The sequence below is a fragment of the Sinocyclocheilus grahami genome, unplaced genomic scaffold (assembly GCF_001515645.1).
Source record: "Sinocyclocheilus grahami isolate Dianchi unplaced genomic scaffold, SAMN03320097.WGS_v1.1 scaffold176.1, whole genome shotgun sequence".
Taxonomy (NCBI): domain Eukaryota; kingdom Metazoa; phylum Chordata; class Actinopteri; order Cypriniformes; family Cyprinidae; genus Sinocyclocheilus; species Sinocyclocheilus grahami.
Genome location: NW_015505355.1, coordinates 961667 through 978213, shown reverse-complemented (window position 1 = coordinate 978213; position 16547 = coordinate 961667). Strand labels below are relative to the sequence as shown.

Here is a 16547-nt window from a genome sequence, read left to right as displayed (position 1 = left end):
AAATTTGAAATGTAACGCAGGGAATTCTGGGAATGTCAAATTACGGTTATTCACTGTAAATTATACGGTCTTTTTCACTTCCAAAAACGGTATACTACCGTAAAATTAATGTCCAATACATGTAATGTCCAATACAGTTTTTCACCGTATATAGTAGGGGAATTAACCGTTAACTATTTAACAGGTTTTTACTGTAGCATTTTTAGTCTTTTACCGTTAAATTCACGGTCATGTTTTATAGTGTACAGCTAAAAGTGCCAGACCCGGAGATCGGCTGAATGGATTTGGAAACGGTAAAACTTAACTGTTTAACTCTAGGGGAGTTGGAAAATGAGCCTATTTTCAAAAATAGTGGAGTGTTCCTTTAAGGCATCTAACGGAATTTAACTGACTTAGAATGTTACAATGGTAACACTGTATTTTTAAAGGAAGCTACATTACTATAGGTATCAGCATTATAATCACTACAAACATTAAACTTAAATAGATGATCCAGAACATTGTTCTATTTATTATTAGTGCTATTTACACAATTTCAAACAACATCTTAAACTGCTTGAGGCTTAATAACTTTCAGCTTCTTTAATGAAGAATGAAGAATAAGAATCCTCTTGAATAAACTCAGTCTTTGCTAATTTCAGCTCATCCTGATGGTTTGATGCTCGTCTTCACTTGTAAACTGATGGGAATATTACAGCTATTTTACACATTTAAGCATTTATCCAGATTCTGTCTCTGAAGAGACCATAGCTTATCAAATTGCCTCTATCAGTATTGCTTCTTTGTAAAAGTAACAGCATTGACACAAAGAGCACAATCAATTAAAAAAGCACATTCAGTAACCCTGCACTCACATATGTGGTAATTCACATATTCTATGCATTTCTGATTTTTCTACCTTTCTATTTTTTTATATTTCTTGTTTCTTGGGCTTCACTTTTGACTGCCCTTTTATCTGTCTTTGTCAGTCACGTATGTATATTATGTGTGACGTCACCCAGGCGCCATTTTGAAGGTATCGACCAAACCATGATCAAATGTCACTCTTACCTTCATTTTGTGTAACATTCAACAATAGGCCTCTTAAAACGAACGTTTGAGGCATAATTCACAGTGATATGATGTGTAAACATAATCATTTAAACCCATTTTTTATGACAACATCACCAATAACCTACTCAAAACTGGTATTTTCCCACTTTCCAGCTGTTGTTGTAGTGTTTTGTCAAACTCCACCATCAATAAACTGAGTAAGGTGTGTGTGAACTTCACAACATATTCCCAGTACATGTTCCTGAATTCAGTGGATTTCGACAAAATGTCCAGCAGATGTCAGTCTTTTAAGTTTAAAGCATTAAATTATGGTTACCCTTTGTACCATGGTGACATTACAAAGGTGTTTTGATGTAAACAAGTCAATGTACATACTAATTTTATTTTTATATTTCTAGAATATGGTCGTGCATTAATATGTGCTTTGTAAGTACTAATAAACAGCCAATATGCTAGTAATATGCATGCTAATATAGTTAATAGTGAGAACTGGTCCTTAAATAAAGTGACATAACAAGGTGTAATTTCTCGGTACTTTAAGGTCACTTCTCAGCTCAGGGTCGAGTGAAGTTACAAGCAAATATGATGAATTCATTACCTTTCTTCTTCACTTAGTTTATTTATTTATTTGTAGTAAGACAGTAGATTCTGATGTTCATCATACAATAATGGTAATGGAGACAGAGCTTTAATCATCTACATTTTCAGAATAGTATATATTTAATCTGACATAAACATCAATGCAGTATTACACAGATTTTATATCTGGCAAGAGAGGAGTTTGCCTGGTGATTCTGCATGTAATCCATCTTTACTCAGCTCTTGCAAAGCAAAAAACAAACAAAACAAAAAAAACACAAGTCAGAACTCTCAAAAATGTAAACATTTTTGAAATGCATTTTTATTGTATTATTTAAAAAAAACACTGAGATTACACTTTTAGTTGTCTGTTACAGGAATAGCGGTGCAGAATAAAGCTGGTGGATGTAATCATCCGTATGAATGAATCCATCTTTATCTGATTCCATATCTAATCTATTCTAAAATAAAGTGTCTAACAGGTATTTAATAGGCCTATAATTGAAACTGGATGTGCATGGTGTCCTTGGAAGGGCTGACACATACAGTATATTGTGACACATTTTCAATTGAGACACTTCATTCACATTTATCTTTTAATCTTGATTTTATCATTCCCAACAGTTACAGACATTTAAAAAAATCATGCAATAAGACAAACTATTCCATAAGACTGTCAAATAGAGGCTTGAGGACAATCTAATAGATTTGGTACTATTGTTCACAAAGATGATGATGTCTTTACACCATAGCAATCTCCTTTAATTTGTTTTGGAATTGGCTTTTGTCTTGCAGTACAGCTGCTTGAGGAGATCTACGGCATGTGTTTGTTTATGCCTCATCAGCACAATGTGAGGAAACCGATAACTGAACGTTTGGGTGTTGCAGTTCTGTCACTCGATAAATGCCGTTCAGAAGTGTCACCTCACCCTCAGAAATGCCTCCTGATATATATATTCTTCTCTGTTGTATGGTGTTTCGATTGCTACAGGGGAAGTTGAAAGCTTTTACTCCAGCAAGTTTTCATGATGAAATTTTAGCATCTACAAAATCTCATCGCCGCATTGCTTCTGAATCCTTTACGAAAAATGAAGCAAAGCAGTGTAGGAGTGAAAAGCGGATAGACTGACAGGAACGTGCCATGTTGTATCATAGTGAATTGGGAGAAATTAACATGCTTTATCTAACACACTACTCCCAGATTCAACCAGTTGTCCATGCCGCTATGCCATAAACATAAACTAACTCATTAAATGAAACTCACATATCAGAAAACAGAGAAATTTAAGACCAACAGAGAGTGATCAAAAACACAGATTGCTATGAACGCATTTTTGGAAAGAGAAGTGCAGTGGTAACCCAAGGTTAACTGAAATCACAGTTATGTGAAAACATGCAACGCGTTTTATCAGTGATGCCCGAAGAAGTATTTTGAGGAAGGGGAGCAGGTAACCAGCCCATTCACACCAAGAATAATAAAGATAACTATTACGATAACTATATTTACGTTCACATCTGCGAACGATAAATTTTGTTCATTCTCAACGTACGGTGCAGTTTCAAAGTAAGGAAAGAGAATGTAGATGATCTGCTGCTTTACGTCGAAGACTTTAGATACACTGATTGTGATTTTAACAGTAAAATACTGTAAAAATGCTACAGTAAAAACCTGTTAACTGGTTAACAGTACGTTTCCATACTATATTCAGTGAATAAATGTAATTACATTTAATGTGATTTTACAGTAAAATACTGTTAAAAATACGGTTTTTGGAAGTGAAAAAGAAAAAGTAATTGTATAATTTATGGTGAAAAACCGTAAATTGACACTCCCAGAATTCCCTGCATGACACTTCATATTTTATGTTTTTTTTGTTGAAATAACTATGTTTCTTCTTAGTTTTTTCTTATCAGTTGTGTACACCAGGGTTTAATCTTACATCTAATGTTGTTAAATGAATGTTTATTGCATTATTTCAGTATCATGTGTGTCACCATGATGGGGTTTAGTGTTTGTGTGAATGACGCTGTGCACCTTCTGTATACAAGTATTGCCCTCCTCAGCTCGTAGAAAAGCTGTTTGTGATGGGCTTTGGTTCATCATGTGACTTTCTCATCACCATCAGTTTTTGGTGGTTATCAGTGCATTACAATGGTTCAAAACAGATATTAGTATTTCAATATGTTGGTTTATTAACATTACATCAGTTAATGAAATACAGTATTTTATTGTGAATTTAAGTTAAGTCTGTTAAACCTAAAATGTTCCTACCATATTTTTTACGGTGAAGTTCTGGCAACCACAGCTGCCGGTATTGTACCGTAAATGTCACAGATTTTTTTTTACAGTGTACGGTGCCTGAGATAGACATGAGAAACAAGTGAGCAGCCATTTTTAGAATTCTGTCTCTGAACTTCCATTTTTGCAGTAGCTCTTCAACGCAGAAGTAAGCCGTTTTCTGTCAATGTGTGAGACTTCCAGTTCATTAGCCGCTGAAGGAAAATAATGAGAAGAATAACAAAGTGCAGTAAACGGTAAAACGGTTTGCACTACAAACCGGTGTGTTTATAATTAAGATAATACATTAAAATGATATGGTAAGACAGGCCAGTTCGAAATATTAAGCTGCAAAACGAGCAGTTTTGTACAGCCAAAAATAGCTGTAAATGGAAGACATTAAATTTACAAATGACCACGCTCGATCTTACGGGAAAAATAAGGTGGATAGCATCAGTACTGAAGAGTAATTAGCTGGTGACGTAGATTTACTTCTTGTAGACTTAACTAAAGTTATTGTGTGCTTTGTAATGTTCGAGGTCTATTACTTATGAATGGGAGAAAGTGCAATGCACAATGTGGCGGAATAGTCCCGCCTTCTCAGTTGGTAAAGTCATTGCGTCACTGCAGTTTACACTTAACTTTATCCAGCAGATGTCCTCAGCATGCTATGTTTCGAGTGCATCTAAACAGTGAATCTAGCTAGTGTGATCTATCTGATCTCTAAATTGAATTAAGCTGTTACATTGCTTGCTAGCCTGGCATACTGATCTAATCTTGAATTTGAATTCTGACAGGCTGTCAGTGTTTTATTGCTCATCAGCTGGGAAAAAATAGTGCTGAAAGTGATTCCAACAATATGGTTCCACTGCATCGTTATCGTTATAGCTGTGGTGTGGACTCTCTTTCATGTTTATACAGTTATCGTTCATGGTGTGAGCGGGCCTTTAAGTTGTGCCGCTTCCAGTTGCTGGACACAAATTTTCAGTAAACTTGATTACCAGATGTACATTATATTGTCAGAAATCATTTGGAATAAGACTAACACTGACTTTGTAAACAGGGTAACATATGGTTAACCTCGGGAACATTTCTACACTCCCACATTTTTGAGTAGTATATTGTGTTTTTGGGACTTTTTGTTTAGTTTTTTGTTTTCTATGAACTAAAATTTTCACAGATTGTGCTTGGTGCATACACTTACATAAACATTTGATTTCAGCGTGGGACGCAGGCCAAACATTTGTGTCTCTGGCCCACAGGCCACCTTCTGAGGAACCTTGTTCTGCAGTCACGGTGTTGCCTACTGTGTCGGAGCGAGGGAGACGTAGGAGAATTCAACATGAACAGTCTTTATTTATCACATAGGAACTAGGAAAACACACGTAGGAACGGGGATCGACGTTTAAGACCAAACCAAACTCAGAACAGGAACCACTTAAATACACAGGACTTGACGAGAAACACCTGGGATCAATAAACATAACTGAACATAAGGGAAAACTGTGTCATAGAAAGCATGTGGGGGAGGAAAACCCAAAACACGAAACACATGACTGACATTACTCCCCCCTCCCGGAAGGCGTGTCCAGGCAGACTAAGAGGCCATGGTGGAGCAGGCAGACTAGGAGGCCATGGCGGATCAGGCAGACTAGGAGGCCATGGCGGAACAGGGAACTCGGGGAGCCATGGCGGAGCAAACAGTTCAGGAAGCCATGGCGGAGCAAACAGTTCAGGAGACCATGGCGGAACAGGGAGCTCGGGGAGCCTGGCCTCGGCACTCGGCCCGGCCTCCACGGATGGACCCCTACTACCCCCCGCCAAAAAATCCTTGGGGAGAATGTAGGTTTCAGAGGCCCTCCGTAGGCTTAACTTGGGAACTGTGGCCCTCCCTGGGCTTGACTTGGGGACTGGAGCCCTCCTTGGGCTCGACGTGGGAACTGGAGCCCTCCTTGGGTTGGACATGGGAACTGGAACCCTTGGGCTGGACATGGGAACTGGAGCCCTTTCTGTGCTAGACTTGGGGACTGGAGCACTCCTTGGGCTGGACGTGGGAACTGGAGCCCTTTCTGTGCTAGACTTGGGGACTGGAGCTCTCTCTGGGCTAAACTCGGGGACAGGAGCCCTCTCTGGGCTAAACTCGGGGACTGGAGCCCTCTCTGGGCTAAACTCGGGGACTGGAACCCTCTCTGGGCTAAACTTGGGGAATGGGGCTTTCTCTGGGTTAAACTCGGGGACTGGAGCACTCCGTGGGCTAAACTCAGGAACTGGAGCCCTCTTTGGGCTGGATTCGGGGGCTGGAGCCGACACTGGAGCGAGCTCTGGGGCTAGGATGAGGGCGGAGAACAGTCTTTTTCTCCTCCTCCTCCTCCTCCTCCTTTGGTTAGAGGACAATGGCGCGGCCGGCGGGCTTGACATTGGAACGGCTGGGGGGCTGGAGAGAGCCGCGGCCGGTGTGCTTGACTTGTCTGCTGAGTGGCCGACGGGCTTGACTGAGGAACGGCCGGCGGGCTGGTTCTGGCTCGGGGCCGGACACTCTCCAGACACCGGGAAGATCCCTTCCCTCCAGCTTAGTCCCGTGGTGTCTGGGAGGTCCACGGGGCGATGGTAATTGGCCCTGTGCCAGAACAAAGAGTTGATGGTGGCGTCATCTAAAGCCGTCACTGCGGCAAGCTTTCATGGAAAGCACGTGGGGGAGGAAAACACAAAACATGGAACACAGGACTGACATCTGTATGTTTATGAGATGTTACGCTCTTAAATTAAATTTGAGCAATTTAGCTCAAATCTCTAACCCAAATTAAATGCTTGGTTCATGAATCGAAAACGAGTAAATCAGACTAAAATCACCTGACCCTGACCCCTAAAATGAACTCTCATCTGTACACATCAATAGATATAGGGTAATATATGAACCTTTTTTTCTATTGAGAACACAAAGAATATCCTTACAAGTTGGTGTGAACCAAGTTGCCAAAAGTCATCTGATGCCCTGTTATTTGTAACTTTCACTTTGATGTGTCCAGTGTAGAAATGGTCACAGATTGCCATAGAAAACACTTAATTGGCCTTGAAATCCAATTTACCCTATAAAACCCTATAAAAAACGTCTCATTTGCCTGTCTAGGTGTTTGTTTGTGCATGTGTGTAGGCCAAATGTCCTAATGTGCTAATATAGGGAAATACTATTGCAACCAACTTAAATTGAAATCCCAATATATGAGGACATTAAACACTAACAGATTCCCCCCTATGTTAATTGTGTGCACAAACTAACACTTAATTTCAACATTAAAGGGATAGTTCGCCCAAAAATGAATGTAGAACAATGGGAAAATCAGAGGTAAAAAACGATATAAATACTGTTCAGTTTCTTGCACAGACCAATCGTTTCGTGTCTTTTCACATCAATGTATCGTCACGAGCCACATGGTTTAATTTGTTTTTTTTGTTATGTTTTTTTGACTCTCAAAGCTGTGATTCCTATTCACTTACATTATATGACTGACAGGCTGCAACGGTTTGAGTTAAAAATCTTTGTTTGTGTTCTACTGAAGAAACAAAGTCACCTACATCTTGGATGCCCTGGGGGTAAGCAGATAAACATCACATTTTCATTTTTGGGTGAACTATCCCTTTAACTCTAATTTAAAAGTCTGAAGCAAAGCACACTGGGAAAATTAAACCTATCTTCTCTGCACCCGCTGCACCCTGGGTACTTAGATGCACATGCAGCATTGCATTACATTTCCTTAGCTATATTTTCTTTAGTTTTATTTATTTACACACAATATGTATTTTAAAGTAAGGTTTTGTCTCAGTGCCTGATATTTTTATCTCACAAAATAAGACTTTTGAGAAAATGGTTACATTTTGGAGACACATACAAATGAATACACCACATCAAAGGACTAACTCTGTAGACCTAGGAGAGGGAACACACACGCACAGACGCACGCACACACACACACACACACACACACACACACACACACACACACAAACACACACACACACACACACACACACACACACACACACAAACACACACACACACACACATCTAGACACTGATAAGAGACTCAACAGCAGTAGTTGACAAAAGAAACTTGCTTTCCTGGACAAACTGTTCTGATTTTCTGTCAATTATTCTCCTTTAGTACATCCAGAAAGAAATAAGACCCTATGATATTTAAGATGTTGTCAACATACTACACTTACAGTGTAAGAAAAACAAAACAAAAAAGAGTTAACATCTATATCTTGGGAAAAAAGGCATCAAGCAAACACTATGATTGGATTAATCAGATATGAAATAAATTAAGGATAATTTGCATTGATTTATAGTGAGTCTTTTTCCAGAACCGCTGATGTCATAAACACTCCGTTCACAAGTTATTTACCTCGAGTTGTCTTTGTTTTCTTTGCATGTCACGTATCTCAAGCATGCACTTCACTGATACTGTCCTGTACTCTGTAACCTCCTCTGTAACTTTTGATCAAAATGTAGTGGCAAAATTATTGGTTGTGAGGGAAATGACAATACTGGTGGAAGCACTTAATGCTGCATTTGAGTCAAAGACAGTGGTGGGAAAATCTAGTTTAAATTTATACATTTGGCAGACATTTTTATCCAAAGAGACTTACATTGCATTCAAGGTCTACATTCTATCAGTACATGTACTCCCTGGGAACTGAACCCATGAGCTTGGCTTTGCTAGCTGTGCTTTGCTGGTTGAGCTACAGGAGTCCTCTGGGTATTCCTGTCAGTCATACCACAAGATGGCACCATGACTCAACAAGAATATTTCATGTTCTACCAATTATGGCAAAATCACAATTTAAAGCAATGTTAAAACTGTCCCAAATTATGTTGTTATTTAAAACTTTTAAACTAATGCCAAATAATGGTTGCACTTTATTTTACAGTACGTGCACTTACATCCCCTTACAATATACTTACCTAAGAAAGTACTGAGTAATATAAGGCATGGGTTAAGGTTAGGTTTTGGTGTAGGTTTAGGGTTAGTATCTAGTTATTACCTAATTATTGTAATTGCTATAATAACTACATGGTATGTACATGTGGAACAGGACTGTAAAATAAAATGCTACCCCAATTATGGTGTGCACTTCCAGATGTTAGAGCAAAATGTTAGATGTTAGATCTTTTGAATGAGCAAAACAGGTCCATGACATATATTTGTATTATTAATTTTCATGTATGATTTAGGTTTTAAATGTTTAAACCTAATTGATATATTCTACTAACCAATCCCTAAACACTAAACATAACTGTTGGTAAGCCTCTTGACATATTTAAATCTATTTTTTTTTTATCTATGAGCTCTTATAAAAGACCATATTTTTTTAATGCAAATATAAGTTGTTTTCTTTGTATGAATGAGACTTGATTTTTATTACCCGCAGTGTGGATTGGTGTGTCTTGTCTGGTGTGCAACCAACTTAAAGTGTAGTAAACCTTAAAATAGTTGCTACAAACCAGTGTGTTTATGATTACGTTAATGAATTAAACTAATATGATAACAAATACCAGTCTGCAACATCTAGTAGCATAACTGAATGCTTTTGTACAGCTAAAAATAACTGGAAGCGGATGACACAGAAAGCGTCGCACATTTCAAGTGTGAAATCGCCTCATTAAAAATAAGATAGGAAGATAATAAAATTGAATCGTTTCTGTGATCTAGCAGTCTTTGCACCCATTTGTTTCAGGTTTGAATCAGGTCTCCTCTGATGGAGTACTACTGGCTAGGTGGCGCTGTCACAATAAAACTAGGCTCCTAAAAATGCAGTCCTAAAACTGCAGCCTCCGGTATCACAGAAGTGTAATACTGCATGAGGCGAGCTCCACCGCAGAGCTCCTGAAGAGGCATTACGTTACGAAAGTGTGGAATACGGCAAAGGTTTAGGCCGTGTGTTCACCAATGCATTTTTAGCCAGCTTAGCCACCTAGCTGTGAGCGCTCGAGAGTGCTTCTGCGGCACAGTGTTTTTTGTTTTTTTGGCTGATATGATACAGAATATACTCGGATAATCTGATTTTGCAGATAATTTCTTTCTGAATATAAAACTGTTGACAGAATGTAAAGTACTTGCTCTGGCCCTTGTTTTAAATGATTTTATTCCATTGTTGTGCTTCTTGTTGTCGTCTTGCTCTTGAACAACAAGATGTGACGATTGGCCGGTGTGGTTTTTGCCCCGCCCCTCCTCCACTGTGATTGGACGGCTGACTAAAAAGTGACAGGGATGAGCGCTGTGTTTTACTCTAAGTTGAAAATTCTTCAAATCTCACCACCAAGAAAACACGTCCAAGCTCTCAATGCTCAGCATGAAATAGCATCTCTCAGCATCTCATGATTCTGGCGTTTAAAAAAAAACTGTGCTCACATTGAAAACTATTTTAAAAAGCCTTGGGAAAAATGCTTTGGTGGACAGTAGCTCTGCTACTAAATTTATTTAAATCCCTGTACAGCTGTTCCTCCATCTTGGCTGAGCTTTCAATGTTTTTACCTAAAGGATGAAGCTGATTGGTCAGCTCTTGTCACATGACCTGCGGTGCACTTGCGGCATTCTGAAAGGTTGAGATGTTTTCATCTCACTGTGGTGAAAAACGAACGCATCGCATCACATGAACATTGCGAACGTCGCTCGTCTACATTTGAAATAATGAACTTGAGCATGCAAAAGACGTTACGTGTGTGTGGCCCCTTAAGGTGCTGTTTGGGACAGGGCTGCTGTCAACATTTTTAATGTTCATTCAATTAAACTTTTATCATTTGTAATGCAAAGTATGTTTTTCTTAATTCAAAACAAAATATTTTAACAAGTGGTTATTTTGTTTACAGATTGAAAACTTTGGAATACAACATTTTTATTATGCAGAAAATGTATTTATTTATTTATTATCAGGCTACTCATTCATGAGCATTGGTTTACTACATGACCTTGCGAACAATAAAGAAAAAAAGATGCGACATTCCTTGGTGTGGAACAGGATACGAGACAGGATAAGATGCACAAAGGAGGGAGGTGGGCTTCCAGGCTTTATCCATGGGTGGCTACTAGTCCATTAAACATCATTATACGCCATTTCCAGAAGCGCGAGATGGCTTATTCACCTGTATTAAATATTTCGGTACATGTGTGGACTGACTTTTTTGTTTATTGACTTTGAGATTCTTCACATCATTCTCTTGTTTAAAAACAGCACTTTTCCTCCCTCTTCAGAGAAGCCGATATGAAAGAAAATGATGGTCAATCATTACCAAACAATATCACAGCCAATGAAACTAGGACATGGTCTTAAAAATCAACATCAGTTACATAAATTGTTTAAACAATTACATCATTAGAGTAATATTGATATTCGTGTATATAAAGGTTTGAAATTACGAAATAGATATCAGTGTTAGTACATGTGTAAAAATGAAGAAATTAACTTTATTTTTGGTGTATGCTGTACAGGCAGTTCTTTGATAAGCGTGTATCACACACTGTTTCATACTGCTCTATGGCTTATGTTGCACCAAGAGTGTTCTCTGATATGCTTTATAACTGCATCAAGGTCACTTACACACACATTCAAAAATATCCAGGTCACATTTCACTCCAAAATGCTCCCAACAATTTCATTTAAATGATGCACTTTTCTAATTTTCCTCAAAAACACATGCTTAAAAAATGCTTCATTTTTTATCCTTTTACTCTCCCCATTAGGACCCAGGCAAGACTAGAGAAGGTTCAATACATGTATTAATTTAGCCAATGCTTTTCAAAGAAGACTTAGACTACAGAAGGCTTATGGTACATATGGCATCTTTGAAAGTGAAATATTGCTGTCAGGCTTCTGTGTATTTTGTGCTCTTGCTTTGTTATCTAGTCTTTTAGTTTGTAGTTGTAGTTCCTGTTTCCCTTCTGTTATTTCCTGATTGTTCTCATTTGTGCCTCGCTACCCTAATTAGCCCTAGTATTTATAGCCCTCTTGTTTCCCTAGTCACTTGTCCCTTTGTTTGAGTTTACCCACTGTCAGTGAGTTTCTAAAATCATGCTTCAGGTTCACGTTCATAGTTAAAGTCTAGTTTAGTTTTACCTCAAGTCTTCATTTATTTCTGTTTATGTCATATGTGACTATCTGAAAATAAGTTGTTTCAACTTCCCACCAGTGGATTACAAGGCTTGTCGTCCACATTTTAAAACAAAGCAGGCTTTTTCAAAATTTTATGGATATAACTTCCAACGTAACTCCTCCATTATTGATTCCAAAAATGTATTTGATTGATATGTGATGGTTAACCCTTGCGTGTGCGACTTAAAAACATCAACTAACTTTTAAATCTTTTGTCTGGGAATTTAACTTTTGCAATTTGAAGAAAAACACTTTAGGATTAAAAATTCTGAAGTTTAATTAGAAAAAAACAATATCAAAGTGTACACATAACACAATACAAAGTGAAAAAAGTTAGAAAAAAAATAGTGAAAACTGTATAAATTTCCTGAGGTACATACTGATTCTCTAAATAAGAGTACAAACAATAATACAAAACTCTAATCAGTCAATACAAAATGCCAGATGTCCCTTTGAACAACTACAAAGACAGTTTTAAACTTGCAATTCCTCACTGTCATATAATCAATTACAATGAATGCTATTTCCCTGTGGGAAAAACAGGTATATTTACAGATATCTTGAGGTCTTGAAGAATATCATACACTAAATACTAAGATAGTATCATATCACTTTGATATGTATTTGATTGATATGTGATGGTTAACCCTTGCGTGTGCGACTTAAAAACATCAACTAACTTTTAAATCTTTTGTCTGGGAATTTAACTTTTGCAATTTGAAGAAAAACACTTTAGGATTAAAAATTCTGAAGTTTAATTAGAAAAAAACAATATCAAAGTGTACACATAACACAATACAAAGTGAAAAAAGTTCACAAAAAAAATAGTGAAAACTGTATAAATTTCCTGAGGTACATACTGATTCTCTAAATAAGAGTACAAACAATAATACAAAACTCTAATCAGTCAATACAAAATGCCAGATGTCCCTTTGAACAACTACAAAGACAGTTTTAAACCCGCAATTCCTCACTGTCATATAATCAATTACAATGAATGCTATTTCCCTGTGGGAAAAACAGGTATATTTACAGATGTTTTGTGGTCTTGAAGAATATCATACACTAAATACTCAGAGTATCATATCACTTTGATGACATCTCGACAGCAGGTGGATCGTCAGTACCGTTGACGTCATAGTCTGTGGCCGGGCCGGCCACCAGTACCCTCACGCGGTCGGGGAAGTCGTCCAGTTTAGGGTAGAGCAGGAAGTCATAGACCAGCGCAGCTGCCACACCTCCACACATAGGGCCTACCCAATAGACCTGAAAACAGTAGAGAAATCATTTCAAACATCGACTGGAAACAACAAATTCAAAAATATGTAAAAGTCTATTTGTGTCTGTGGGTGGAATCGCTTATGTAATATCATATAAAGCATTCCTGAGGGTGCTTACTGGTGCAAAAATGCGAAGCTTTTCTGATTTGTTCTTAGTTCATGTGGTCAGTCGCTACTATAAATAAATTATTTTTTGATGTTTATTGATGTTTTTTGAGTCTAAACTTTATTGGAGTATGCTTTTTAAATAAGTTTTTCTACTTCAAAATTTTGTTTAATTAATTTAAACATGTTACTTGCACAAACCAGTCTCAGGAAAATATCAAACCGGAGCTCCTCACCTCTCAAGTACGTCTCCGTACTCCGTGAGCTACCGAACAAACCTATCGTCAATGAAAACCCATTGATATGAAGCTGGATATGTGCGGTGCTAACATTAAAAAGCATCAGTTTTCAAATCTCCCAGCATATTAAAAATGTTTTGAAGTCACAACATAATACTCTTCAAGTAATTGTGCGAAAATTACGCTTTATTAATCGAAACTCTGTAAATCATACTTTGTGTGAAAATAATTTAAAAGGTGTAGGAGTTTTACTGCCTCTAGTGTTCATTTCTTTTGGAAACTGCAGTGATATGTACTTATTGGTACGTATTTCGCGTCTCGCGAAAAAAGTGCCCCCAGGTACATTTTTGCCATGAGACCAGGTAGCATTTCTTTGTAATTTTTTGTGAAATATACTAGCAATTTCTGAGTGAAAATTGTTTCTACACCACATTTTGGTCCACTTTAGGCATTCTGTTGACTATAAGTAACTTTGCAAGTGCATTTAAACTTATTCTACTAATCTAACCCTAGCCTGACAGTCTTCTAATACGCTAATGAGAGTTAGTTGACATGTACTTGCAAAGATACTTATAGTCAACAGTATTTCAAAAGAGGACCTTTTTTTTCTTCTTCTCTTTTTCCCAATGTAGGTAGGGTATTCTGGGTTTGCTTACTGGCCCAAATCAAGGGTCACTCCCAGGCTCTCTGATATTCTGGTCTCCAGTCCAAATATGACCTCCTCTAATGTAATCAGATTTTTAATAGCTAATTTCTTCTCAACAAGCCAAATTCGAGTTATCATTCATGTCCATATCAAACATACTTAACGTAAGGGGTTTGTTCATATCGCTAACTTCATCTCCAAGATGTTTTTGTGTACAAATATCTCATAAACATCTTAAATTCATTTTTATTATGGCTATGTAACACCCTGTTGCAGGTGAGCAAACAATACATTTACAGGATGAAAAGCTAGACATTAAAGGGCCAGTTCATCCAAAAATGAAATTCCAGTCATCATTTATTCACCTTTAAGTTGTTTCAAACCTGTATGAGTTTCTTTCTTCTGCCGAAAACAAAAGGAGATATTTTAAAGAATCTGGGTAACCAAACAGTTTCTGGTCCCCACTGACTTCCATTGCATTTTCCCCCAAACTATGGAAATCAATGGGGACAAAAAACGGTTTGATACTCACATTCCTCAAAATATCATCATGTTCAACAGAAGAAAGAAACCCATACATGTTTGGAACAACTTAAGGATGAGTAAATGATGAGAGAATTTTCATTTCATCACTTAAAAAAAAAAAAAGTCTAATATAATTTATAACTACAATAAACCAGGCACTGGGTTGCTTTGTTTACCAATTGTTGTTGTTTTGTATTTTTAAACTTTTTTTCCAAGAGGTCAAAATACATGCAACATAAACTGTAATATAAACAGCAGCAGTTTACTGTAAAAACGTGAAAATACAAAGCTGTTACCTAAAGGAGATGTGTGTGTTATCTGAACCTTAAAATAGCTTTTCTTGCTTTAACCTAATATAGATAGATTTGCTCATAATATTCTTGACTTCCATAAAACCAAATTCAGATTTGATATATTTTTAACAGTGTAGAAAAATTCTAAATTTCTTTCTTTGTAACTAATTATTTATTTGTGAAATTGAACCAATCATACATTTCCTAGACTTAAAATTTACATTTAATTACAGATTATTCCAGTTTGGAGATTCATTGGAAAATGTACATTTTATTTTAAACTAGAAATTTTTTTTGAATTAAAACTACAGTAAGCGACTCATGTAATCATGTAAACAGAGCAGTCAGAGACAGGTGTCTTAGCAGAGATACTGAAGATCAGCGTACTCACCGTATTTAGCCCCAGGGCATCCCCTTTGGTGACGCCATACACGATGCCGCTCGCCAGCGCTGCACCAAACATCTGGGCCACGATGTACATCACAGCCTTCAGCAAGCTGATCTGACAGCTGGCCAGCAAGCCCAGCGTCACAGCTGGATTCAGATGGGCTCCGCTGATGTGACCCAGGCTTTGGGCGAGAGTGGCGATGGACAAGCCAAACGCGAGAGCCACCTTGACCTCCTGATCTGGTTTGTCATTGTTGGCGTTTCCAACTGCAGCTGTAATGCTGAGGAAGATGAAGAGGGTCATACCCACCAGCTCGGCCAAAACGGCCCTCCAGAACGCCTTGCTCTTCAGCTCCTTCATGACTGGCAGCTCTGGGCACGCGGATGTGTTAGTGTGGGGGTTTCTGAGGGCACTGAGTAAGTTTCTCTGCCAAAAGAGAGTATTTATAGGGCAGGTCCTGCTAATGAAACGGGGCGGGTTTCAGCTACGGGGGCAGAGAGAGTGAGTGAGAGAGAGGAGAAGAGGCAGGCAAAATTTATGAGAAATCCTTCGTTTTTCTTCCCTCTTTTCAACTCTCATTTCATTCACACTTTAAGTCTAGCAGATAAGGGCATAATCTAGCCTTATTTAAGCACTGATCTCTGTTTGATTTTAACACTGCAAGCAGCTAAACTTTTATTCTGTTCCAACTTGGAGAACAAACTAGTGGATTGTTGCTATTTTTCACATTTTAGAATAATCAAAATTTCATCAAAGCTAAGATTGGAAACTATGTAGTGACTTAAAATGTTACATAAATCAAAACTTACGTTTTAGTTCACTTCAACGTTTTCACCCTTTGTCAAGATTACAGTTCTGCACACTCTGAACTTTCAGGACTATGAGATACATAAATGAACTCAGCTGTGACCAGACTTTTGGCTGGGCAGTTTGTAAAAGTCAAACAGTAAAATAAAAGTACTTTATGCAATTTTCAGCATACAATAGGGGACAATTCCCATAAAGTTCACAGC

The 16547-nt window shown here is 37.8% G+C and overlaps 1 pseudogene; it reads right to left on the bottom strand.

Annotated features, from left to right (window-relative positions):
• Window positions 1–12899: 12899 nt before the first annotated feature.
• Window positions 12900–15946, bottom strand: LOC107593818 (aquaporin-1 pseudogene; annotated as a pseudogene).
• Between the last annotated feature and the right edge of the window lie 601 nt (window positions 15947–16547).